Here is a 26679-nt window from a genome sequence, read left to right as displayed (position 1 = left end):
TCCTGCCCAGAAGGCCGAACTACTGACCCCCAGAGCCCCGAGCACGCTCCCACCTGCCATCTGCTGCTGCCTGACTGCCTGCTGCCCACGTGCACTGCCATTTGCTGCCTGCACATCAGCCAGGGGTGCTGTTGCTGTGACCACCCCTGCTGGAACCGAAGACTCCCGACTGGAATTCCATCACTCCACAGCCCAGCCCCAGGACCCAGTTGCCCACCCACTCATGCCTCTGGGGTTGTCATGTCGGGGCAAACACCATCTGTGACCACTGACAACCCCCGGCCAGAGAGGCAGAGGGGCACCAGCTTCAGTGCCACCGAAGTTGGTGTCCTGGTGGAGCAAGTCCTAGGGCAGTATGATGCCCTCTTCAGAAGTTCCCGCGCCGACAAGGAAGGACGGACTCGGATCTGGACTGACGTCGTGACTGCCATCAACGCGGAGGGGGTGGCAGTCCGAGACTTACAACATGTCAGGAAGCGCTGGGAGGACTACAGGTCCAGGACCCTGAACAAGGCCCGGCGCCTCTTGAAGGCAGCGGATGCCAAGGGGCGCCGGGGCCACTTGTCGGAAGAACAGATGGGGGTCCTGGAACGCATATCCCCAGCGCTCCACGTCCAGGTCCTAGAGAAGCAGACCCGTCTGGAGTCGAGCGGTGAGTGTACATGCATCCTGATTGTGAGCAGTGCGTGTGGTGATTATTCGGTAGTGTGCAGGTTGCACATCTGTTTGTATGGGGTCGAGTATGGGTGGGGGTGTACAGGGCCGTGGGGCTGACACATGCGAGGGCTGTAATGTGTGAGACATGGATGGTGCTTGTGTGTGTAGGCTTGCATGGCAAATGCAGTTGTGCGGGCACACATGTTTGTATGAATGTGTATGTAAGTAGACATGTCCGTGATGTCACGCATGTATGTTGTTTTCGGCTGCATGCATGAGCACTGTGTACATGTGCATGTGTGTGTATTTGACAAGGGTGCAACAGTGATGCAACATGGATGCATGTGACAGCGGTATGTGGAAGCCTGATTGGCAGGTGTGACATGGATGGCCGTCTGAACAGTGCGACACTTGGCAGAGGTGTACACATGCATGCAAGTGTGGTGGTGTGTGTACATGTGTGGTGCACTCCCTGTGTTGCATGTGATGTCTGGCTCCCCTTTGGCTGCTGATGCTGTTGTATGTGTATGGATGGTGCTGGCAGTTGCGATATGGCTGTGGTATGGCTCATGTGTGCGAGTTGCAATGACATGTGTGTTGGGGATTGTGATGACATGTCTGAGGTTTTCCAATGCCACTCATGTGCAACTGTCATGTGTGTATGTGTCCATTGTACAGTGCCCTGATGCCTGTGTTTTGTTTCTCCCTGTCTGCAGCGTCAACTGATGAAGAGGGCGGAGGAGGTGCTGTGGAGCACAGCGGCGGGGATCTGACCGCCAGCCGGAGACGCAAGGCCCGGCTCCCCTCCCGTGTTGTCATCTCGTCGGGGAGTGAGGAGTCCGGTGCCGCGTCCCAGGCCGCAGCTGCCGGGGGGAGGTCCAAGAGGCAGAGGTTGCAGTTGGACTCCTCGGCAGCAGAAGGGGCAGCTGGGACCCCACAGGGCCCAACAGGGGAAGATGGCACGGAGTCATCCAGGTTGGTGGGGGGTTTGGTGGAGGAGGAGGCCGTGCAAGCACCAGAGACGGGGTCTGGAGGTGGGGATCCCACTGGTGCTAGTGGTGCAGTGCAGGACCAGGGACAGGAGGCAGCACAGGCCGCCGCCGATGTGCCTGTGTGCAATCCTGTCCCCGATCCTGTCCCTGCATCATCTTGCACCAGCAGGGATGCCTACGTCCAGACCCGTTTTCAGGCAGGGGATGAGCTGACGTCAACTGGCCTTCCTCTGCCTGCGGACGTGGCCATCCAGGTCCGGGTTGAGCCTGTCCTGGCTGGTGTGGCGTTGCGTCAACGGGCCATGCGAGGTGACCTGCAGTCTTTTCATGGAGAGACTGCACGTCATCTCGAATGGCTCGTTGACCACGTCAGCCTGCTGGGACAGGTCACCCAGGCCGGATTCCTCCGTCTGATGGGGCTTGCTCCGACCCCCTCCTCAACTGGACCCCCTACGCGCCAGTCGTCCTCTGTGCCATCTTCCCACCCATCAGTCACCTGGGTGCCCTGTGGAGCTGCCTCTGACGGTGCGGCCAGGCTGGTGGAGGAGGCATCCCTGCCACAGTCGGGAGTCGGAGGTCCAGCAGGGGTGGCCACATCAACAACTGCACCCCAGCCGGCGGAGGATGTGCAGGCAGCAGGAGGCAGTGCACGGGCAGAGGCAGAGCAGCAGCAGCAACATGGTGGGAGACATCAAGGCTGGGGGCTTTCCACATCGGAGGTGCAGGCATCGGCCGGAGGGCAGGGGGACCCAGGACAGAGAGTGTCTTCCGTGTGGCAGCGGTTGGGCCACGCCATAGGTGCGGAGCGGTGGCGGGCGGAAGAGGCGCGGCTCACAATGGTCAGGGCGGAGAACTCCATGCGGAGGGCCCTGAGGCGGGCCGAGTGCCTCGAGGCAATCCGCAGGGGGTTGGAGGAGGACACGGCGTCGTCCCTGCGGACCCTCGGGGCCATGGAACTGGACCGCCTCCGGGACATCGAACAGGAGTTCGATGATGCCCTGGCCTGGGACACCATGGAGTGAGCCACTGGACTTGCCCGCCGCCTTTGTATATAGTTCTTTAGTTTTAGGTTTCCTTTGTTACTTATTATGATTTGGAGTCGACTTTTTGTATATAGTTGATTTTTAGTTAGGTTTTTTAGTAGCTTTCCTTTGTTCAGTTGGGCTCATGGACCCTTGTTAGTTTTTTACATAGTTCTTTATTGCATAGAGATTTTTTTACATTTGACTTTGGACAACATTTTTTTTTAATCTGATTTGCAGTTTTTTTTTTAATACGGACATGCAGCTTATTTTTTCTCATTCCCATTGTAGTTTGTTTCCTTTCTTTAGCATTCTTTATTTTTTTCAATACAATTTTGTTTTCATACTTCACTGTGTGGTATCATCTCATTGGTTTCATGCATGTCATGTTGGGTGTTTTCCCATTCAATTGCAACCATTGTGTGTGACGGACATGGGTTCATTAGCTTCATGAACATTGGGGGTGTAACATGTAATTTCCATTTCCATGTGGGTGAATGGTTTACTTGGTAGGGCTTTTTGGCTGTGGAGGCTGACCATTACGCACATGAGGGTGGTGGTGGGAGACATGAGTGGGGGCCTGGTGGAGGCTGCCCCTGCACTGCTGGGGGGTGGGGGTGGTGGGAGACATGAGTGTGGGCCTGGTGGAGGATGCCCCTGCACTGCTGGGGGGTGGGGGTGGTGGTAGACATGAGTGGGGGCCTGGTGGAGGCTGCCCCTGCACTGCTGGGGGGTGGGGGTGGTGGGAGACATGAGTGGGGGCCTGGTGGGTGCTGCCCATGGTGGCAGGGGGGTGGGGGTGGTGGGAGACATGAGTGGGGGCCTGGTGGAGGGTGTCCCTGGTGGCTGGGGGGTGGGGGGGTGGGAGACATGAGTGGGGGCCTGGTGGAGGCTGCCCCTGCACTGCTGGGCGGTGGGGGTGGTGGGAGACATGAGTGGGGGCCTGGTGGGGGCTGCCCATGGTGGCAGGGGGGGTGGGGGTGGTGGGAGACATGAGTGGGGGCCTGGTGGAGGGTGCCCCTGGTGGCTGGGGGGTGGGGGGGGTGGGAGACATGAGTGGGGGCCTGGTGGAGGCTGCCCCTGCACTGCTGGGGGGTGGGGGTGGTGGAGGGTGCCCCTGGTGGCTGGGGGGTGGGGGGGTGGGAGACATGAGTGGGGGCCTGGTGGAGGCTGCCCCTGCACTGCTGGGGGGTGGGGGGGTGGTCGACATGAGTGGGGGCCTGGTGGGGGCTGCCCATGGTGGCAGGGGGGTGGGGGTGGTGGGAGACATGAGTGGGGGCCTGGTGGAGGGTGCCCCTGGTGGCTGGGGGGTGGGGTGGGTGGGAGACATGAGTGGGGGCCTGGTGGAGGCTGCCCCTGCACTGCTGGGGGTGGGGGTGGTGGGAGACATGAGTGGGGGCCTGGTGGGGGCTGCCCATGGTGGCAGGGGGGTGGGGGTGGTGGGAGACATGAGTGGGGGCTGGTGGAGGCTGCCCCTGCACTGCTGGGGGGTGGGGGTGGTGGGAGACATGAGTGGGGGCCTGGTGGAGGCTGCCCCTGCACTGCTGGGGGGTGGGGGGGTGGGAGACATGAGTGGGGGCCTGGTGGTGGCTGCCCATGGTGGCAGGGGGGTGGGGGTGGTGGGAGACATGAGTGGGGGCCTGGTGGAGGGTGCCCCTGGTGGCTGGGGGGTGGGGGGGTGGGAGACATGAGTGGGGGCCTGGTGGAGGCTGCCCCTGCACTGCTGGGCGGTGGGGGTGGTGGGAGACATGAGTGGGGGCCTGGTGGGGGCTGCCCATGGTGGCAGGGGGGTGGGGTGGTGGGAGACATGAGTGGGGGCCTGGTGGAGGCTGCCCCTGCACTGCTGGGGGGTGGGGGTGGTGGGAGACATGAGTGGGGGCCTGGTGGAGGCTGCCCCTGCACTGCTAGGGGGTGGGGGTGGTGGGAGACATGAGTGGGGGCGTGGTGTTGGGCGCCCCTGGTGGCTGGGGGGTGGGGGTGGTGGGAGACATGCATTGTTGATCAGTAGTGCAAGGTGACATGTGAGTTGGCTGGGGGGCATGCCCATGGTGGATGGGCTGCCTGCGGGACATGAGCAGGGGTGCAGGGTAGTCCCCCGTGGTGTGGGCTGCCTGCAGGGGCCGTGGAGGTTGTGGTGCGTACACCTGGGAGGACCCACACGGCCAATTCACGTGTGGTACTCCCCAGAACCCCTGAAATACACATACCCTGATGAAATCACGTGTGGAACTTCCCGCGCACCCCTGAAATACACATACCCTGCTGAAATCGCGTGTGGAAATTCCCGCACACCCCTGAAATACACGTACCCTGCTCGCACTGGGCCAATCGCGTGTGCAAGTTCCCGCGCACCCCTGAAATACACGTACCCTGCTGGAATCGCGTGTGGAACTTCCCGCGCACCCCTGAAATACACATACCCTGCTGAAATCGCGTGTGGGAATTCCCGCGCACCCCTGAAATACACGTACCCTGCTCGCACTGGGCCAATCGCGTGTGGAACTTCCCGCGCACCCCTGAAATACACGTACCCTGCTTGCACGGGGCCAATCGCGTGTGGAACTTCCCGCGCACCCCTGAAATACACGTACCCTGCTTGCACGGGGCCATTCGCGTGTGGAACTTCCCGCGCACCCCTGAAATACACGTACCCTGCTTGCACGGGGCCATTCGCGTGTGGAACTTCCCGCGCACCCCTGAAATATCGTACCCTGCTTGCACGGGGCCATTCGCATGTGGAACTTCCCGCGCACCCCTGAAATCCACGTACCCGGCCAAATCGCGTGTGAGACTTCCCGCGCACCCCGGTATACACGCACACGTATTTTTTGTCAGCGGGTGTCTGTGTTTGTGGGTACCCCTTTGCACGTCATTTGTCCTGGAGGGCCACAGTATAGGACATTCATCATGGCAGTATATAGGTGCTATTTGTTGGCGCACCTTTTGGCGCACATTTCTTACAGCCGCAGAGACGCTACCGCCTGCTTTCTTGTGGCGGTCGTGTTTGTGCCTGTGCGCTGGTTTGAGCGTGCGCTTTTTTGCCCTATTCTATTCCATGAATACGTGTTGTAGGCGAGCGTGTGGGCGTTCCGCGCCCTTGTGCCCTGTACTTCCCCCGTGACGCCCACGTTTTGGCAAGTTGTTCCCCATTCCGAGTGTTACGCCTACTTTTGTTGCGTGCGCCGCGCTATGTGCGATTTTCGCTGTGGCCTGTGCGATTTTCGCTGTGACCTGGCGCACGCAGTTACATGGCCTGTGCGCCAACGTGCGCCGCGCACTTTTTTATCGCACATCCGCTGGTTTTCTCACGCACGGCCTTCCATGAATCGATGTGCGCTGCTTTTCGTGCGATTTTCGCACTTGCACTGCGATTTTCGCTATTCCACTGCGATTCGCACGTTTTTGCCCACTTGCGCCGCGCTAATTATTCCATGAATCGGCCTCATAATGTTAACATTTTCTCCAAACTAGCTGTGTTGGAGATAGAGTTGTCTAAGGCATTTAGTTGTGCTTTGCCTTTTTCACACATAGGTATTGTCATACTGTGTACGTCCCGTTTGTCTGTGGAGTGAATTTCCACTATTGGTTGCATTTCTTTTTTCAGCATTGTTGCATTGAATTGTGCACAGCTTCCTATAGTTGGCATTAAGGACATACAGTTGACATTTTTGTGAGCTAATTGTTCCATGACGTCTGTAGCACATTGTATTATGCCCGTACAGATCATTGATGCATCTGGTATTTAGGGTAGACGGCGCTACCTTTGATAGTACACCAATCTGCATGTTTTTTTTAAATGTTGGCGTAGGTGAGGTCTGCAGACTGACACATGTTTTCAGTTAGTTCTCTGTATTGAAAATGTTGCCAGAGATTTACATTCCCGATGCTTCCAAGACATTTATGGCACAGTTTGTGTACAAAAGTTTTATGGATAGGTTCACCTTTCACTGGTGTTAATTGAATGAGATCTCCGAAAACAATGACATGTTTTCCTCCAAAGAGTTCTTCGTAGTCTGTTTTGAGGACCTTTTGCAATCTGAGGTGAATCAAAGCTAACATTAGTTTGGAAACCATGCTCACCTCATCTATTAGGAGCATTTTCATTTGTTTCAAAACTCTGCGTAGCTCCATAGCAGCTTCTGCTGAAAGTTTGTACTATTCTAATTTCTTTTGGTGTTTCACTAGGAGTAGCAATCAGTGTAAAGTGACCCCACTTATGATGTAGGCAGCTATACCTGTTAAGGCGGTTACAACAGCTGAAAGGTTGTTGTTTGTGAATTGTTGCAGGAATTTACTGATCATTTTTATTAAGATTGTTTTCCCTGAATGAGCTTCACCACTTGCATACATCAGTACAGGTTTGTAGTTTTCACAGGTACAAGTTTAAGTTTTGTGCTGTATACCATGTTCAATTTCTTTACTTAACTCTAGAAAAATGTTACACTCCACATTGATTAGTTGGGATTTTAGTATAGCAAACTCTTCTGCAGATTGCTCAATCTGACACATGGTGATCTCCAGATCTGATACATTGTAGCTTTTGTCTGCACACATGCCCAAGATGACTGGGCTGGCTATATTTTAGTCAAAGGTCTAGTCAATGCAGATACCTGTAATTTGCACTATGGAACGAGAGATGGTAGAGCCGCAGATCCTTCAGTCTACTGATCTCCTACATTGTAGCTTTTTTCTGCACACATGCCCGAGAAGATTGGGTTGGCTATATTTAGGCTGTAGGCTGAGGCAGTAGAGGAAGAGCTTCTTTAGTCTGTTCCAAATGCAACATATTTCTTACCTCCCTGTCAAGTTCTTGTGCACTATGATTATCTGTTTATGTTACTGCAATTGTTAGGCTTTGACTTATTTATTGTTGTTTTAGTAGGAATTTATATGTGAAGTATTTACTTTTTATTTGAGGTGTAATGTTGCTAGACAGAGGCTGGGATGATGTATTTCATTTGAAGTTATGTACATGTAATTTTGATGTACTTACTGATTTCTATTCAACTACTTCAGATGTTGATTATAAATAGGATAAACTACTTCACACAAGCAAATTGCATTTGCAACCAAATCACAATAGTCAAGGACACCTACATTGGACAATACCCACATAAAAAAAGATATACATATTCTGAACTCATCATAGTGGACTTGCACACATCAGATAAATGTGCATTCTAGAGTTTTCTAGGACCTGTAGTTTAACCATAGGTCCACTTGTTATGTTTTGTCATGTTACTAGACTTAATAGTGTGCTGAATAACCACCATACAGCACTATGTGAATGACACATGGATTGCACACCAGAATCAATCAATTAACAGTAAGAATACATTTTATTGATGCTAATTAATTATTTGGAATTTTATAAGGCACCGGCAGCAAACACGGGTGCTTCATAGTGCACGCAAAGCAAAAGGGAGGGGTCAGGGGCATCAAATCACCAAAATGGCAGGGGTAGCAAAAGTAACATCACCGACCTGGTGCCATCAGAGGAAGTGATCTCACTTGACCTTTGACCAGGATGGCATCAGTTCCTCTTTAATCCTGGTGACATTACGGAAAGTGATTTGCAAGAATAAAGTACATGAATGTAAAACATGTAAAATTCCAAATATGTAATGAAGCAGACAAGAATAGTTTAGATACCAACCACATTTAAACAAGGGTGCTGCCTTCATGTACGATGTATGGGGTCATGATATACTAGGATTAGACCCTATAGTACAACATAGGCTGAGGCAATATTGCAGGGATCGAAATTGCTGGGAGCTATTTAGCTCCTGCTTCTAGCCTAGGAGTGCCAGGTTAACTTGAAACCAATAGCTACCAGGAACTATGTTGAGCTCCTCAGGTAACTGGTGCCTTACACACAAGTACAGATATTATTAACTTTGAACATTTTAGAAGGTCAATAAAGAAGAATTAGAACACATCTAATGCATATTTAAACAGAATGGATCATACATAATCGTCAGAATGTTAAAGAAACATATCATGGTATCTCCTGGTTCCCCTGCAGTAGCTCCTGCCTATAGGTTGATGCCCGCTACCCAGGAGCTGGTTTTTGATCCTGCTTATTGAATCTAACTTTCAAACCCTGTATTGGTTCCACCATTATTCCACCATGTATTAGTTCCACCAACAGGTTTGCTTGTAGAAGATTTGAATATATCTTTAAGCAATAATTATGACAACGCATTGAGCAATTTTTGGGAGTGCTGTGACCTGATTCTTGCTGTAGTGGACTCATACAAGCTTACATTGATGGACAGTATGGTGAAGATGAACAACAAAATGAAAATTGTAAAATAGGGAATGAGAATGTCACTGTATAAATGACAACAGAAGCTAACCACACACCTGGGGACATATAAGGAGAGGCAGTCCTCCATGATGCGATTTCCAGGGCCAAAATATCCTTACATTTATATCTGCTTTTGTCTTAATTTATGAGGCTCCCTACAAAGGTGGGGTCCCATAATAGGTTTCCCTTGGCAAGAAACACATTGGCGGCTCTGTAAAAAGCCAAGGGAGGCAGAACTGCTAAAATATTGATGGATTGGCTTTAACACAACACCAGGGCCATGGAAAATATCATTGGAAAATTTCAAAAGGAGATTCGAGGATTTAAACAGTGAGCTAGACTCTTCTATGGATAGTCTATGTCAAAGACTATTGCTTTAGTGAATAATGTAATAGTGATACACAACAAGTTGGGGGAAAATGTTGTTCTCGATTAGTCCACCATAATGAAGTAGGGAGTCATTTGTCGGATAAGTGTAAAATGTTATTTTGGCGGTTAGAAGGAAGGCCCTTATAGGTATGTTATATACAACATTATATTCTATTGTGTTGAATGAATTATTGTCTATAATGTTTGTTTTAGAATGTTGTGCCTGAAGTAATTTTCTGACATTTGTAATGAACTAAGAGTTGTGAGGAATATGAAGTATATCATTAAAAATGTGCTAATGTTTTTAATAAACTATAAACAAAAAACAAAAAATAGTCTAAGGCACTGCCATGGATATGTCACGTCAGCATTGTTTTTCCAGTAACTTCCATGTTACGCCAATTATAACTGCATGTTTGCCATTATATGAAAAGTACATCTCCTGCATTGCCATTTGCTGCGATAAAACAGTATCCAACAGTATCTTTCAGTGCCCAGGAAAATTAATGATAATGATTTGTAAAGCTCTTTCGCCAAAGCATTGTACAGAGTTCAAATGTTCATACAATTACCATCCCAACCGAAGTTGCTACTCATAAATCAACCAGGAATGAGTGGCTGAGTTGGCCTTGCAAGGATTTCAACCTGCGACCTACAGATCACACACAGATTGCAGCAGCGAGCGCTGTTAAGATGGATTTCTGAACTCTGTCCTGGAGGGGCAGAGGTTCAGAAGGCCAGCCTAGTTTCGTGGAACAGGGTAACTTCTGGGCAAGCCAGACCAATCAGGGTAGCGATGGCGGCGGTCAAGACTAGGTCTCAAGAGGGGTGAGGGCGACTGAAAGCCCGCAATGAGCACACAAAGCAAGGACGCTTACAAATTACTCCAAACAGGTGTTATATTAAAAATATAGACACATTTATTAGAAGGCCTTTGTAACATCGACCATAGTAAAGAATCACTGTAAAACTCCAATAAACCAACACATCACAAGCAATAAAATATATATACAAGACCAAGGGGTCTAAAGAGTTAGAAGCACGAAATATGCAGACCACCTATATGGGGAGGAAAACAGGCAGTGCAAGTAATCATTAGACACAGTTCGACATCAGAGGCCGCCTAACTAGAAGGAAGTCCGAGCCCTACGAAGAGTGGAGCCTTGTGCTCAAAAGTACCTGCACCCGCGGGTGCCAACGGGCAAAAGGGAGTCTCTTCAGGGAAATCAGGCAGTTCAGAGAGGTGAACAAAACGATGATGTACAGCTCCCCGCTACTCAAGCGCAGCCTCCACTTGTGGGCAGAAGCAGAAGCAGGGCGCGAGTGCTGAAAAGGGTTGCTGTTTACGACAGCGATGGAGAGCCGCAGGCTCCTGCGGGAGGGCGACCGCTTAGGGTATTGACTACTCACCGGTCCCTGATGCAGGCAGACCCAGGCTTCTCCGGTTCTGTTTCGGTACTGGCAGGTTCAGATGCGATCAGCAGGATGTCTCGACACCGTGCAGATTCTGTGACAGCAGGAGTCAGGGTTGAGGATGTCCCAAATGCAGCAAAGACGCACAGGTTTGTTACCACAGCAGGGCAACTCGGCAACCGCGTGTATTCCGGTCCCAAAGCACACATCTCACTTCAGACCTGGGAACGCCAAGTGTACGAATCATGTGCGAGTGCCGAGGACTCGGAATTTAGCAGCAGCCAGACGGCTGAGACAGAGCAAGGTTCCTGTGTAGGCTGGTCAGTCCACTGGATGGCCCAGGGGCGCTTCTGAAGGCTTACACACAGGATTTGGTGAAGATGCCGAGAATAGTTGTTCCCACTATTCTAAAGGGTCGAAGCGCCTTTGCAGACATTCTCGTTCGATCAGAGGCCGAGTGGTCTCGCAGGTCGACAGCAGTGGAGGGTGCCAAACCTTCAGCGGGTCACCAGCGATTCCTCGACTCAGCTTCTTAGTTGCAGGATACTTGGCTCCTTATCCTTAGTTCATGAGAACTCAGGAGATCGACCTGGTAGTGGAGTTTTCAGCCTCCTCTTATGCAGAATTCCCTTCACGGCGAAACGGAGAGGGCCCAATGGGAGATCCACTCACAAACACTCACACCAAACGTGGACCTATCACGGACCACGGTGGTCCCAGGCATTCAGGACACTCTAGACTCTATGGCACCCAGGATGTGTATTGGTAACAGACATCTCAGCCCACATCCTGGATGCACACACAAGACATGCAGAAGCCCGCAAAAGCGTTGTGTTTCACGGGAAAGTGCATGACCAAATAAGGACTGCCTGGGGTCGGCTCGACCTGGGGGAAGGTGAAGGGGCAAGACGGTCAGCGGACAGGACAAAGAACCTTGTGGCATGGCCATTTTGGAGGCCAGGCCACCCATTTGGGCCAAACGCGGGTAGCGCGATTAACATGGCAAAAAGGGGTTCAAAACACAAAGAAACAATAGCTGCCACCAGTCCCGTCCATGTCACACTTGCACATTTCATGATATGTCCAGCGAGAGTTTCTAGGGCCTTTGGAATGACTAGAGACCCAACAGCGCGGTAATGTAAGTTATGGTGCACTCTTGTTTCATGTTGCTCAAAAGTTGCAACATGAGGAAAGGACTAAGGGAAACGAAGTCTCTCGGTACTGACAGTCTTAAGGGCATGTCAGTTTCCCCATAAGAATCGAGCGTAAGCCCTGAGGAGTGTGGCGGAAGGCTGCGCTTCTCTGGAAAAGTCTAGATCAGGGTGTAAAACAACAGCAAAATGTTTGGGGGTTGCCACATGGACGGAAAATTACCTACAATTATGAAATCTTTCCTAACAAGCGCTCAAACCACTGAGCTATCTTAATGCTTTGCTATTAAAAACGCAATCCCACCATAGAAAAGCATTTCAAAACTGGCAGCACATTTTAGGCCAGACACTTAATAACACTTATCATGTTTGCTCTAGCCTTGATGCTGCGCATTAAAAATTGCCATGCCACAGTAAGAAACATCTAGACTGGCAACACCAACATAATAACACTTATCTTGCCTATTTCATCATAGCTGCCCAGAAAAATATGCAATGCACAGTAAGGAATGGCTGCACCCAAATCAAAAACTAGTCAACCAGGTAAATACACATTAGCATGATTGCTTTATTAGAGATACCCATTACAAAATGTCATGCTACAATAAGAAATGGGTAATCCAGCTTCAGTAAAATGCTAGTCTAGACAAGTAATAACACATATGATGCTTACTTCATTATCAATGCCCAGAAAATGATGCCATGACGCAGTAAGAAATGGCTAGACTGGCTGCACCCAATGTCAGTCTAGACGATTATAGGTTAAAGCTTCGACTCAAAAAGGTCGAATGACAAAAGGGTCGAGTCAATTCAACTGAAAAAAAGGATCAAATTCTTTTTTTGTTTTGGGGGGTCTCCCCCAAACTCCTGTTTTACCTATACTAAATAAAATAAAAAATATATACATTTAAAAAAAATGTGATCCCTTTGTTTTCGGTCGAATGCACTCTCACCTTTGGCATTCGATCCTTTTGATTTCGGACACCAGTCTAGACAGGTAAAACATATCATGCTTACTTTTTTAGATATGCCCTGTAAAAATGCCATGCTACAGTAAGAAATTACTATACTGGCTGAACCCAAATCCCAGTCTAGACAGGTAGTAATACTTACCATGCTTACTTTATCACAAATGCCATGTAAAAATGTCATGCCACATTAAGAATTTACTAGAATCGCTGCACCGAAATGCGAGTCTAGACACTAATAATAGATATCATTCTTCTTTATGATGGATGCCAATTAAGTGATAGCGCACCCCCACCTGCCCCACCCTCCTGACACATCATCTTTCCCTCCAACTCTCCTCCTCAAACCCCAAACTCAGCCCCTTGGCCCAGCATTGCATTGATGTCCCTCTTCCTTGTCCCAGAACTTGTGTATGAAGCAAGGTGCTTCATAGGAATGTACTGGGATGAGGAAGAGTTGGACTAGAAGTAATGAAGATTACAGGTAAGCAATCTTGGTATTGAACACAAGCACACCATTCATGTGCTCGTTTACACTGCGCCCATTCACCATTCATTCACACACCCAGCCACCAGTACATCATGCGCTCACTCACACACATTGTAGAGACACGCTGCTGTAGAGTTATTTCAGATCTGTCATTTTGGATGCACCCATGCTAGCTTGTATGCCAGGTTATCCTTAGCAATCAGTAGGTAGGGTGAACTACAAATCCGAGGTAGCCTAGGGAACTTAAGCCCATTGGACGCGCATAAGCGCTGGTGTGTTTGAATGGCTGTTTTTTGCTGGCATATATACGGTGCTTTTGTTTTGCAGCTCTCATTTGAACGCATGCCATTGTGTGCTGGAAGTGTATGTGATTGGGGCATTTTACTGTGTGTGAAATCACAGAAATGTGAAAAATAATTGTTTGCTCATTGTGTTATCCTAATCTAAGTAGCTGCAATATCGTCATTTCAGATCTGCATTTTGGATACACCCGTGTTAGCTTGTACGCCAGGTGATCCTTAGCAATGACTAGGTCGGACGAACTACAATTCCCATCTAGCATAGGGAATGTAACCCCGTCGAAGGTGCGTACGAGCCAGCACGTTTGAGAGGCTGTTTTTTGCGGGTTCACTTAAGGTGCATGTAGTGGCGTGGTAAATGGCTGTTTGTCCTGGGAACCGTTCTGAAGACTCTACGCAGGTACCCACAAACCATTTTCCCCATAAGCTAGTCCTTTGGCTTTAATATGTCCACTGTGCTAGACTTCCTTAAAAAACTGTGCACCCAAAAAACGGTGACACCTACCCAGAATGTCAGCTTGTACCATGCATATCATGTGGAGATAGTCTCCCGTTATCAGTCTCTAGAACCCATATCCAAAACAGCCAACAGTGATTATGAGGCTTCTCTTCATAAAACCCAGAACTACAGCCCTGAACTGTGTGAGACACATAACTCGAGGGTTCTCAAAAGGAAAGAGACTTTCACAAAACAAAGCACAGAAATATATTTTGAGAGCAATATTCCTGAGCAAACACAAAGTACTCAGAAGTGAAACTCCACAGAAAATAGTATGCCACTATGGTTGGAATGATTGAAACAGACACAAAGAGATATGATCATACCAAGATGAATGTCGCTATATCAGACACTACAATTAATAAAAGTGACTCCACCCAGAACTCGCTCTTCAGCATATCCTTACTGAACAAACGATCACTTCTCCACAATGGAGTTGAAATTTCAGACCATCGTTTTGGCCATAATAGAGACATGGCTCCATGAGGCAGCCCAGGTGGCAGCCTTACAATCCCTTCCTTCCGGGTATAAGATATTCAGAGCTCACCCTCTCGGACAGAGAGATGGAGGGGTGGCTCTCATTGTTAAAGAACAGATGGATTGCCATCCAATCCACTCTGAAAATCTTGAAGGCTGAAAATGCCTGCTTGTAAAAATGAAAGGTAATACAAATATATCTATAAGTATCCTCACTCTATATAAACCCCCAAAATACATGCTCCAGTTTGAAGAGCAACTCCTCACTCTCCTCAACCATATCACTAAGCACCAATCACCTATGATTGTCTAAAGGCACTTTAAACTCTGGGCAAAGGACAAGCAGGATATGCAATCTTCATCCCTACTGTTGGCTCTTGGTGCCATTGGCTACACCCAACAAGTCAAGGAACAGACCCAAAGAGACGGCCACACCCTAGATTGGGTATTGACACATAATCTTTCTACTACATGCACTGCTACAATGTTGTGTCCGTGGTCTGATCTTGCATTGGTCAATACTATAATATTACTACCTACTGCACAATTTAGGCCGAACAAACAGCCAAGAATGCTAAAAAAAGAACAGGATTTTAAAAATGTCACACCATCTAGATGCTCTGCAACCTTTGCTGCCAGCTTAGATCTTCTGGAATATTTAATAATCCCAATGATCTTCTATTACATCTCTCACTTGCCATTTTCGCCAGTATTGTGGTACTGGCTCTGGAAAAAAACTAAGAGAGAATACTAAGAACTGGTTTGGGGATAACATCATTCAGGCCCAAAATGAGAAAAGAGCTCTGGAGCGTGAGTGGCATAAGAACCCCTGTCCATAAACCTGTACAAGGAATCTGTGAAGACATTCTAAACATGCTATCATAGAGGCTAAAACCAAGAACTATAATATGAGAATTAGCAATTGAAGATCCAGCTCTAGTGAGCTCTTTAACATTCTCAAAGAGTTTGAGTATAACGTGTCTGCCGTCCCTCACACTAATAGGGAACCAGCATGGTGTCAAGCGGTAGAGAATGAGTTTTACAATAAAGCAATGGCCATCAACAAGTCATTAATGATCAGCAAATCAGCATCAAGGGTTCAAACGTGGGCCCTGAGGTATTATCTAGTCCTGTTACCTCCACCACAAACCTGTCATTGCCCAAGTTTGAATTCAAACAGTGCACTGAAGCAGAAATTCAAGCAATAGTTTCCAACCTAAACCAACCTCATGTTTGGGAGACATTTGCCCTGCTAACATCCTTACAGTGTCTCTCGATGTGCTAGTTCCATGGATCACTAAGATGGTGAACATATCCTTTATGGATGACATAGTTCTATCATCTCTTAACGAGGCATGGATAACACCATTATTAAAGAAAAGTACTCTTGATCCATCACTGGCAAATAAGTACCAACCAATAACAAATGTCTGGTATCTCCTTAAAATCTAAAATCGAGTTGCATACATAAAGCTTCAGGAATTTGTAGAGAGTTGGGTTTTAGAGTTAAACATGTGATAGAAACAGCCCTAACAGATGTTAAGTCAAATATCCTAGGCATTGTGGAAAAGAGCCTGCCTTGTTGATGTTATTGGGCCTCTCAGCTGCCTTTGATCTTGTCAATCACAATCATCTGGTGGACAGACTGAAAGGCCTTGCATGCTGCCCAGAGAAGGCTGCACAATGGATCAAACCCTTTCTGGGTGTAGAGAACTCCTCCCCCCCATGCTCACACCAGAAAAAATGCAACCCACTAGGGAAAAAGGCCCAGCACACCTCTTGCAAGGAGAATAAAGGTGCATTTCCACAAAAATAGAAACATGCCAGCAAAGCACTCTTCTGCCATAGAACGTTCTGGCAAAATCAGAATGAGCAACACTTTATGAAGGGACACTGAGTCATCAGTGAAGTAAATTACATAATGTTCAAATCCAACTAACTGGTTGGCTAGACCCTATACATGGCTACCTGCTCCCTAAGGAAGGCCATGCCATTGGTCCCAGCCTGTCTGTCTTCTTCCATGTGGGTTCCTTCTTGCACGTCATCTTGCATGAAGCTGAACCTAATTGACAATTACGTGAAGAAAAACAATACATGCTCTATCCTTAAACTAATGTGCACCTGGTACTGCAGACAAGAGCTAAAAAGCTACTTCAAGGTCATTGCATCACACACACTAGCTCCATTCCAGACACGCTGGTGCCCATTCAATGCTCCCCACCCTCATTTTGGCTATGTTGGTTTACCCCTCCCGGTACCTTTCAGCACAAATCATGTGGCCTATGGTGAAGGCAACTGGTCCTGCTTTCAGATATTTTCTGATCAATTCGCGGTTTAACAGTTTTATGGTTGGTGGTCTGGGACTGACTGGTACCTTGGAATGCTGGGGGTCTTGGCATGGGGGCATCTGGGTGCTATTACTTAGAGTTGGGACATGGAAGGTTGGAGGCTCGTGCCCTCCTTCTCGTCGGATCACTTTTCACAGAGAGCTGTCAACCCCCTTGTGGCCTTGCAGGGCACATTCCTTCTGGGATATGAATGCTGGCAACATGAGACAATGAAAGCTATATGAATCTCTGCAGCTCTGGCTCTTCTCACCTGTGCCCATGCTGCAACCTATTCCCTATTCCTGCGTGCATGCACTTATTTCCATGTGAGTAGCTCAGGCTGTAACTCCGGCTGCAGTGCAAAGCTAATCCTCAATTTCAATATGGCTGCTAATGTGTAAGATGGTGCCGAAGTCCCAATGTATTTTAAAGCTAAAGCATACACCACCCTCGCCACATAATAGCCCCTGGTGACACCCCCTCGCCCTGTAAATTCCTCAAACCCTCTGCATAGGTCCAGGACTCTACCACATCGGAAAGCACTTTGGGGTTTTGGACAAACCTCCTCCTTCCCAACATGGGTCCAAGAACATCTTGAGTGGCGATCGAAAATGCTTAAGCGCCACCCACTATCAACACCTGTGGAGTGCCGATAGGATTGTGCTTATCGCCCACCTTGTTCAACATATATATATCAGGGCCCCTACTCGACCTCTTGGATAACATGGGTGTACAATATACGAATCATGCTAATGACACCCAGGTTCTCCTTGAGTTGTTGGGCAATCACGCACAAGACTCCAAGGCCCTGAATCCATTCTTGGATGGCTTTAAGTTCTGTTGCCCGCAACAAGAAAAATACCAAGACCCTCTCTGAGTGCTTCTCCATCATGGGAACCAAGATCTCAGTGGCCAGATGTGTGAAGACATTGGGGGTGTATGTGGATGCTGAGCTGTCCACAAAGCCTTATGTCTCTCATATCTATATTCCTGTGGATATGTCACTAAGTTACTGCATCAAATTAGGCCCTACCTGTCCATTGATAAAAAGATCTCTATTAGTCACTGCCTTGGTTAATACCAGGCATGACTATTTTAATAGCCTGTTAATAGGAACATCACAAGCCAATTTACACGCCCTCCAAACTGCAAAAAATTGTGAAATATAAGCCATTCATGGCCTAGCTAAACAAGACCACCTGTCTCCAGCCAGAAAGGCCCTACATTGGTTACCCTTCAAGTATAGGATCACTCATAAAGTGCTGTCACTTACATACAAATGCTGGACAGCAATTGCTCCCCAATACTTGACTGATCGCTTGGTTGTTGATCAGCCTAGGCGTAATGTACACTCCAATGAAAAGCATAAGTGCAACCACGCCACAAACTAACCAATTTTGGGGGAGCAAGGTTTGATGTGCAAGCCTCGAGTGTATGAAATGACCTCCTTCTCTCCTTGAGGTCACCCCTGTTCTTGGTAAAATGTAAGAGAGCCATTAAAACCCACCTCTTCAACCTAAAACCAGGTTGAAGAAAACAATGCTCTTGTGTGTCCTGTCTTCTATTTTCTGACTGTCCAGCTGTTTGATCCTACTTGTTATGTGTGTACACTGAGGCCCATGGGCATGTGGCACGTCATTTAAAATAATAATAATAATAATAATAATAATAATAATAATAATAATAATAATAATAATTTCCCGTGGGGTATGGAGGAAGAAGTTTATTTTTTAAGACTGACTTTAAAAAAAAAATGAATGGAAAGAGGTTTCTCTTGTGAGATCCCTCTTTACTTTTGTTTTCTCTATGCCTCTGCAGACCCCAGGGGTCGCAGACACAGAGGCAGAGGTTTCACAGGAGTTTCCAGAGTTTGCAATTCCAACCTCTGGTGACCCCCCAATAGACATCCCTAGGATGGGTTAAGACATATTTGACAGGCTTGGGAGACATTCGAGTCATGTAAGTGCAGGTGAAGGAGGCAACATGAATCACTAAATCAAACTGTAGGTGTTGGGAAATGGCAGTGCACAGAGACAAACAAGAAAACAATATAATAATAGATATTGGTAAAGAAATGTATGTGAGGGCCGCAACTGTGAAGAAGGACCTTTCACATCATTGCACCTGCTGAAAAGAACATTATTTCTACCTGACTATATACATACCCACAGACAAATACAGAATTGTCTTCTAAAATCAACAACAAGAAAAATCATGCTGTCACAAACAGTAGAGCGGAGTGAAGGCTACGAAACCCATACTTAACTGTACATAACCTGCTCTGTTTAGATCCCCATCAGAATAAGAAATACTTATGCATATTGAGGTTGAACCATATCTGTGGTTGCTTGTGGTCTCATGCAGCAGAAATGTTACCTAGCACTAGCAGTTGGGGCTGGTCAGGCCCTTTTGGTATGGAACCAATCCTAATTTGCATATGTTTTCGCTTTCTGTAATGCTGCAGCAGAATGAACAAATGATAGCATGGAAGACTGGCTTGAGAAACGTTGGTTCGTTTTTTTTATTTTTTATTAAATGATAGTTTTATTTCAAATCTTACAAAAAGTTAAAACATTTGATCGCCACCATTACATTTCCCCATACATCTCTTTAAAAGGAAATAAAGGGAAAGCAAGAGCCAAGAGAGGGCCAAAAATCGATAGGATGTACATAATGGCTCTCAAGGGTCGCCCTCAAGATTAAGAAACAGAGAGAGTACCAATTAGTTCACCCCGTCTCATTGACCCTTTCCCAATTCTAATACAACCTCCATAAACTTCATTGCAGCAAACACCATCTGGGTATTTTCTCCCGGAATAAACATGTCCCACCACTCCTGACATGTTAGAGTTCTACAACACTTGGATGTTTCACTCATATATTGTCTTCTTACTGCCTGCAAGGTTTGACATTCAGACAGTAGGTGTTGTGAGGTTTCCACTATTTCTTGATTTCAGCAGAATCTTCAGAAAGATTTGCTAATTGGAATCTGTTGCCTGTTGCTTATGACTTCCCTATTAGGGAAAATATTTAGTCTTAATCTCATAAATAACTTCCTATAGTGTTTTGATAGGTATTTGAGGAGGCTGTTCAGTGGTCTTCCTTCATGCTCCAGGTTCAGTGGTAACTTATAGGAGCTTCTTTGTGAGAGAGTGGTGATCCAATCCATTCTTATCACCTGCAATTTCACTTTGCCCGGATTTGTGTTAAGGACCTCCTCCTTTAGATCTAGCTGCTGAAGCAGGTCTTAGCTGGAGGATTTCCAAGCATCCACTGTCAGATCCCTCCCTTCATAATCCCCTTTGTCAAAAATGTCAAATGGGGGAGCCTTCCCCTCAATCATACATTTCGAAAAAAGGCATAACAGGCATAACGAGCACCATCCAATCATCAAATTAAGAGATTGCAGCCCCAATTCAAATCGGAATAGGGAGATAAAGATTCACCTTCCTCCAGAAGAGACACTCCAATCTGTCCCAAACTGCCTCTGGGATATTTGGGGCAGATTCAACCCCATATGTTAATATGGGTGCCACTTTGAGTCTATAAATACAGACTAGCGATTCAATTGTGAATTTGCCAAATTACATGTTTATTTTTCTTATTTGTGCAGCACATCTCAGGCATTTAAGTCTGAGACCATCCACCCATGGTTTTTCATCTACACTAGAACTGAAAGGGACACCCAAATGGATCATGGAGTCAACAGTTTCAATTTTCTCCAAATTCACTACCCGGGTAAACGTAGTCTTTTTCCGTATTCCAGGTTTTAGGAGAATCATTATGTTGGTTTTATTTGTATTCACCCTCAAGTTGAATGCTTTCAGATATCGCTCCAGTTGATTTAATTAAACGTCCTTTGAAGTTCTATTTGAGTGTAGTCGATCAAAAGGAAACCCTCCACATATATAACCCACAGGATCTAATGGCTATACATTTTTGGGTGGAAGGATTTCAACTCAGCCTGGCTCTGCTCCATATCAAATGGATACAAACTAAATAGCTCTGGAGATAGAGGGCAGCCCTGTTTGAGACCCTAGAGGTGCCGACCAACCTTGTTAGGGTCCTTGCACCGGACATCCTGATTTGAATAGGTGTTGAAGAATACAAGTTCTGCTTTGCTTTGAGCAGTTCTTGAGGGCAATGCAAATTATATAGTTTCTCCCCGAGCCTTTCTCTGATTATGGAATCGAAGGCCTGCTCCAGGTCAATTAAGGCTAAATAAACCTTCTACTTTGATCTACAGGCGTTCAACTTTAAGAGGTGAAGGAGAAATAAGTTTAGGCTGGTGTCCACCCCTGAGAGAAACCATTGTGCTGTTAGTCACAATTGCCAGATCTTATCACCCACTTCTTCAGGTGTCCCAACAAAATAGACATGAAGATCTTTCTAAGTGTGCCCAATAAAGCAATGGTCTGTAGTTTTTTGGGTATTCTCTGTCGCCCTTCTTTAGATTGGGACTATTATTGCTGGCATCCATGAGGGAGGAACCTCGCTAGCTGTTAAGATCTGGTTGAACAGTACCCAACCAAAATCCACCCAGTCCTAGGAGTTACGTTTCAGCATTTCATTGTGTAGTCCATTTTTTGAATCTTTACAACAATATCCTCCTGTGTAATCTCAATAGACATGGTCACGGTAGAGGAGGCCATGCTGACTACATTCGGTTCTGAGAGAGATGAAAAGAGTCCAGAAAAGAACTCAATCCACACCCTTTCAGAGACGGCGGAAATCATTGTTGCCAGAATGTGGTATTACTATTGAGCAGGGCCCAGAGGTCATGCGTGTACTTATTGGCTATAATTTTCATGATGACTTCAGCATCCACTTGAAGGCATTGTGCCTTTGTAGCCAGCAACCAATTCCTGTATTGCTGTTTGCGCATTTTCTTTAAAGTTACTTAATCGTCCCTTTCAAGATGATCAATATCCGACAAATCAGCTCTACATTTTTTTGTTGTTGCCTTTTTCACATCTTCATTAGTGTAGTGGAGCCTCTCAAAAGTGGCGTTGCTTCCAAACCTTGAAGTTACTTGGAACCTCAAAAGGATACAAGGAAATTCAATGCCCAGATATTTAGAGGCTAGGGCATTTTCTTAGGAGGCTGTGATCTCTTGTACTTCCCATGGTTTATTTTGACGGCTTTTTTCCCCATTCTCTTTTTCACCTCTCATTCCTGCTCTTTGAAGCAAAGACATAGAATACTGTGATCAATAGTGGCGGTAGGCGTGACATTCAGGGAGTGCATATATTTGAAGAGACTAGCTAACGCTAAATACTGGTCCAAATGGGCTTTCAGAGGACTGCAAGTCCATGTTGCTCTACCCGAATGTCACCTCTAAGGCCACCATTTACCATACAGCCATCACGTTCCTTCATCTTGGAGATCAACAGGGCTGTTTTATTCTGCAAGGAGCCCCACTGTAGTTTGGCCCCTGACTTGTCCAAACATCTTGCATTTAAATCGCCACATATCAAGAAAAGGGGAGATTTTAAATCAACCCAAGAATTATCCATTAGGCCAGTGATTAACTCAACTAACTCCTCATCTCCAAACCCAGCCAGGTTCCAATATACATTGAGTAACTAACAACAATGCAGCCCAATCTAGAGATACCATCTGCACATAAGGACTTGAATTGCTTGTATCCACAATTTTGAAGCTTTGACCCAATTTCACCAATGTTAGCAGGCCCGCTGATGGTCTCCCTACTTTCCTTGTTATAGCTGGATGCGCTAAGATTATCAGATTGTTACTGAAATTAAATAGGATAACCCCACTGAAGACTCTGCAGCCATTACTAAATGGAACTCTGTTTATTTCTAGTATAAAATCCTGATATCTTAACCTGAAGAAGGGCGATGGAGGCCCGAAACGAGTGGTCAAATGTTAGCGATGCAATGCTGAGTGATTTCAGCACTTCAAAAGCATTCATATATTAACTCCTACCAAGATGTCCAAAAAGACCACACATACAAATCTTGCATTATGATGCACATGAGAATCTAATGTGAATTGTATTATTGTAACACGATGTACACCCTGTGAATTTTGTATTGGTTGAATATCATTTGTTTTGTGAATTATGTTCTAAGATTACACTGAATATTGGAATATACCATATGTATGTCGGTACATACATTAATTGTGGAAATCTATGCATAAAAAATTCAGTTTTGTGAAAAACTGTATTGTCGTTTACAAATTCATTGATATCCAACAACTGTTTTGTTAAAAATGTGCCCTTGCTTGTCCCCTGTTGTTTTTCGAGGGACCTTTCTTTCCATAATACGTTCTGATCTGGTAGCACAGACCCAACAAGGAGCACCTGAAAGTCATTTATATTATTCATTGAATTACACTTAATTTCGATAATTTTAAGGAAATTCAGTGCACCTCCACAACTTGACTCCATCAATGTAATCACCTGCTAAAAGAGGGATTTCAAAACTGGTGATACGTGGGTGTAACATATCATATAGAATTCACCAGGTAGGCCATCACAAGTGGTGCCTTATTGATAGAGAAGGATTTTATTGCAGTCTGTATTTCTTCTTCTCTTATTGGGTTGCTGAGTTGAGTTCTGTCAGTGTTTGATAATTGTGGCAGGGTGAGGAGATCTAGGAAAGTTCTCACATTACTTTCTGATGCTGAGGTTTTTTCAGAGGTATACATGTTTTGTAAAATAGCTTTAACTCTTTATTTATTTGCTTCAGGTTGATGACTGAATCGCCTTTATAGTTTTTGAGGACACAGAGGCCCATTGTTTGTTATCTTTGGCACAACTGGTGATCTAGTAGATTTCCTGTTTTTTCATCTTGTTCAGAGTGTCTCTGTTTGAGATGAAATAGAAAGTATTCTGCTTTCTTTGTGTAAAGGGTGTTTAGAAGTATGTGGTCTTGGTTAGTGCCTTCAAGAGGTTTTCTGATGGTCTCTTCATCTACTCTAGTTTTAGAGTTTCGATTTCCTTTTCTTTCTCTACAAACTTGTTTGCATCCTATTTTTATGTAAGGAAATTTTGTTGGACCATCATACCTTTATAAATGCTACAAATAGGCAGTCAGTACATGTGACAAGCATGTCTTGAAGGTTTTGTTTTAGTATTTCTTTTTCTCGCAGATCCTTAAAAAACATTCTTTTGTTCTCCATTTGTTTCATGTGGGTCTTTTTAGATGTCAAGTGTATTGTAGTGAGGGAATTGTCTGGAATGTTTGCAGCCATCATTATGGTTATTTGAATGTGAGGCAGGAGGGATGAAGTAGTAAGGAAATAATCTATCTTTGATTGAGTTCCAATAACGCAGGAGGTGAAAGTATACTTTCTGTTGTCTGGATTGATCATCTTCCAAGGTTCTAGAAGATAATTGTCTCGCATTAGGTCTTTCAGAATCTCCATTTCCTTCTTGTACTTTATGTAGGCTTGCCCATTCTGTTTGGAAATGGGTCCATTGTCAAATTCCAGTCTCTGCCAATCACTGTCAGTGTGTTCACTACATCAAACAGTAATCTGTTCAGGTTATTTAGGATGACCCCTTTATCAGATTTGTGTACATGCACTTATCCAACAATGAGGGGCATGTCGTCTGTGTGTAGTTTGACTAGTATCATTTTGCCTTCCTCATCGGACCAGCTATTGGATATTTTTGCATTGACCTTTCTGTGGATCAGTATGTCTACTGCACATTTTCTACCTTTAAGTCAGGACCTTTCCTACACAGTATAATTTTAGTTTTGTTTTTTCTTGGTGGTTGAATTGTGTCTCCTGAAGTAGCGCAATGTCTGCTTTCGGTGCTTTTAAGTATGTGAGGATGTTCTTTCTCTTTCTGTAGTGGGTTTTGCCGGTGATGCTTAGAGAGAAACTTGTAATGCCTACCATTACTGTGGATTGTTTAGGTGGCAGTAGTTTTTCCCAAGTCTTGCCGCTTGATGAGATGAGAAAAGAGTGTACGAGGGTGGGATGCACAATTATGTGGATTGCTGGGGTGTACTGATGTTGAGTGCTGGTTGCAGTGGAGAGGGGCTTCAAGAGCAAGTGTGGCCCAGACAGAGCCTTAACTTTAGTGATTTCCTCTAAATACGTGAGGGGTGTGCGTGGTTTTGAAATTAGAAGTCGGGTGTTTAGTGTTAATTGAGGTCCTAATCACCTTGTGCTGCTTCATGCAAAAGAGTGTCAGATGCCTATTGAAGTTCCTTCAGTTAAGCCCTGCATGGCTTCCTCCTTGTAGGAGTAGGAGGGAGGAAGGTGACCTGCTATTTGAAGTGGTTTCATTTATTGATTTGGGGTCTGGTGAAGTGATATTGACATCCTTTAAGGGTGCTCTGTGTTCTGTTCTTTCCATCAGAATGTAACTTTTAGTTTCATGTAGACATTGCCTTTATTGGGGAACATGAGGTTGTCTATGTGCATCCCCTTGTGTGTCATCTCTGGGTGCTGCTGTGATTGGTTTGGTTCCTTTTTTGTCTTAGTGCTATTCTTGTGCTACCAGTATCTGCACTACTGATCTTCCTTGTTCTGGGGTTCCTGTGCTTGGATCTTTGGGCTTCCCGATGTGTCCATATGTTCTTCTGTAGTTGACTGCAGGTAGTGATAGATTTCTTCAGGTTTAAAGAACTCTCACGTCACCCTTTCTTTCTTGGTTATGAGCCCTATTGCTTGGCCAATGAGACCATATTGTGCTTGGCTATGGCAGAGTTCTGGTCCCAGCTCTAGAAACCTTTTGTGCTTAGCCATGGTTTGTTAGGAATAGTCAGCTGAGATGAAAAATCTTGTTGCCTTGGTATAGGATTGATGTTAGTTTCTTTGCGACTTACATTATTGTTCCTGTATGTTGATGGTGCCAGAGGCAGATTATTAGGGGTCTGGGAACTTGCCTGCTTCCTGAGTCCTTTGGTTTTATTGCATGTGCCCACTGAACTCTAGGAGTGGATCAAACTTTAGGTGGACTATCGATGAATCCATTCTTCCATGAATTTTACTGCATTTGCACCATCTGACTGATCCAGGAGCCAACAATATAGATGCTATCCCTTCTGCTTTTATCTTCTGTATCTATGCAAGTTAATTCTAGCTCTTTGACTATTACTTGGAGGTGTTCGAGACCTTCCAATCTGTCTTCCATAGTCATCATACGCTCTTATACATTTGTTAATATGCTGCCATGTGTCTTAATTTACTCCCTTAACCTTTTATTTAATTCAGCATATGCAGCATCCTCTGGTCGACTGCAGAAGTGGACTGTTTGATATCTGCAAGGTCTCCAAAGATTTGTATGATGTTATGCTGCTAGTCTGTGGGGGGCAATTCAGGTGTAGCTGACTCTTCTTGTTGTAGTTGCCTGCTGTGGTTCTACCCTTTCTTTTCACTTTGAAACTGCTCTTTCCTTGATGCCATGTTCACTTGGTGCACTGGAGCTTGGGCGGATCGAGAAGGGATATTGCTCAGGTCAATATGAGTATTGGAAGCAGGTAGATCTTCTCCTGGAGAACAGGCAATTCTTGCTCATGCAGCTTTCTCGTTGCCTCTTACAATATGGCTGCTCGTGATGTGCTCCAATAACTAATGGGAGAGAAAGGTATAATCTTTTTTTTCCCTTCATACTAAATATTAGTGCTGCTTATCGAATGCACTTTGCCAGGTGATTTTCCCGTTATTTCCTCCTGTGTCTTGCCGCTGTTTGGAGCCCAATATTCCAACCTTCAAAAGTGT

This window comes from Ambystoma mexicanum, chromosome 9 (genome assembly GCF_040938575.1).
Source record: "Ambystoma mexicanum isolate Mex_15411 chromosome 9, UKY_AmexF1_1, whole genome shotgun sequence".
Classification (NCBI taxonomy): Eukaryota; Metazoa; Chordata; class Amphibia; order Caudata; family Ambystomatidae; genus Ambystoma; species Ambystoma mexicanum.
This window is presented reverse-complemented; position numbering follows the sequence as displayed.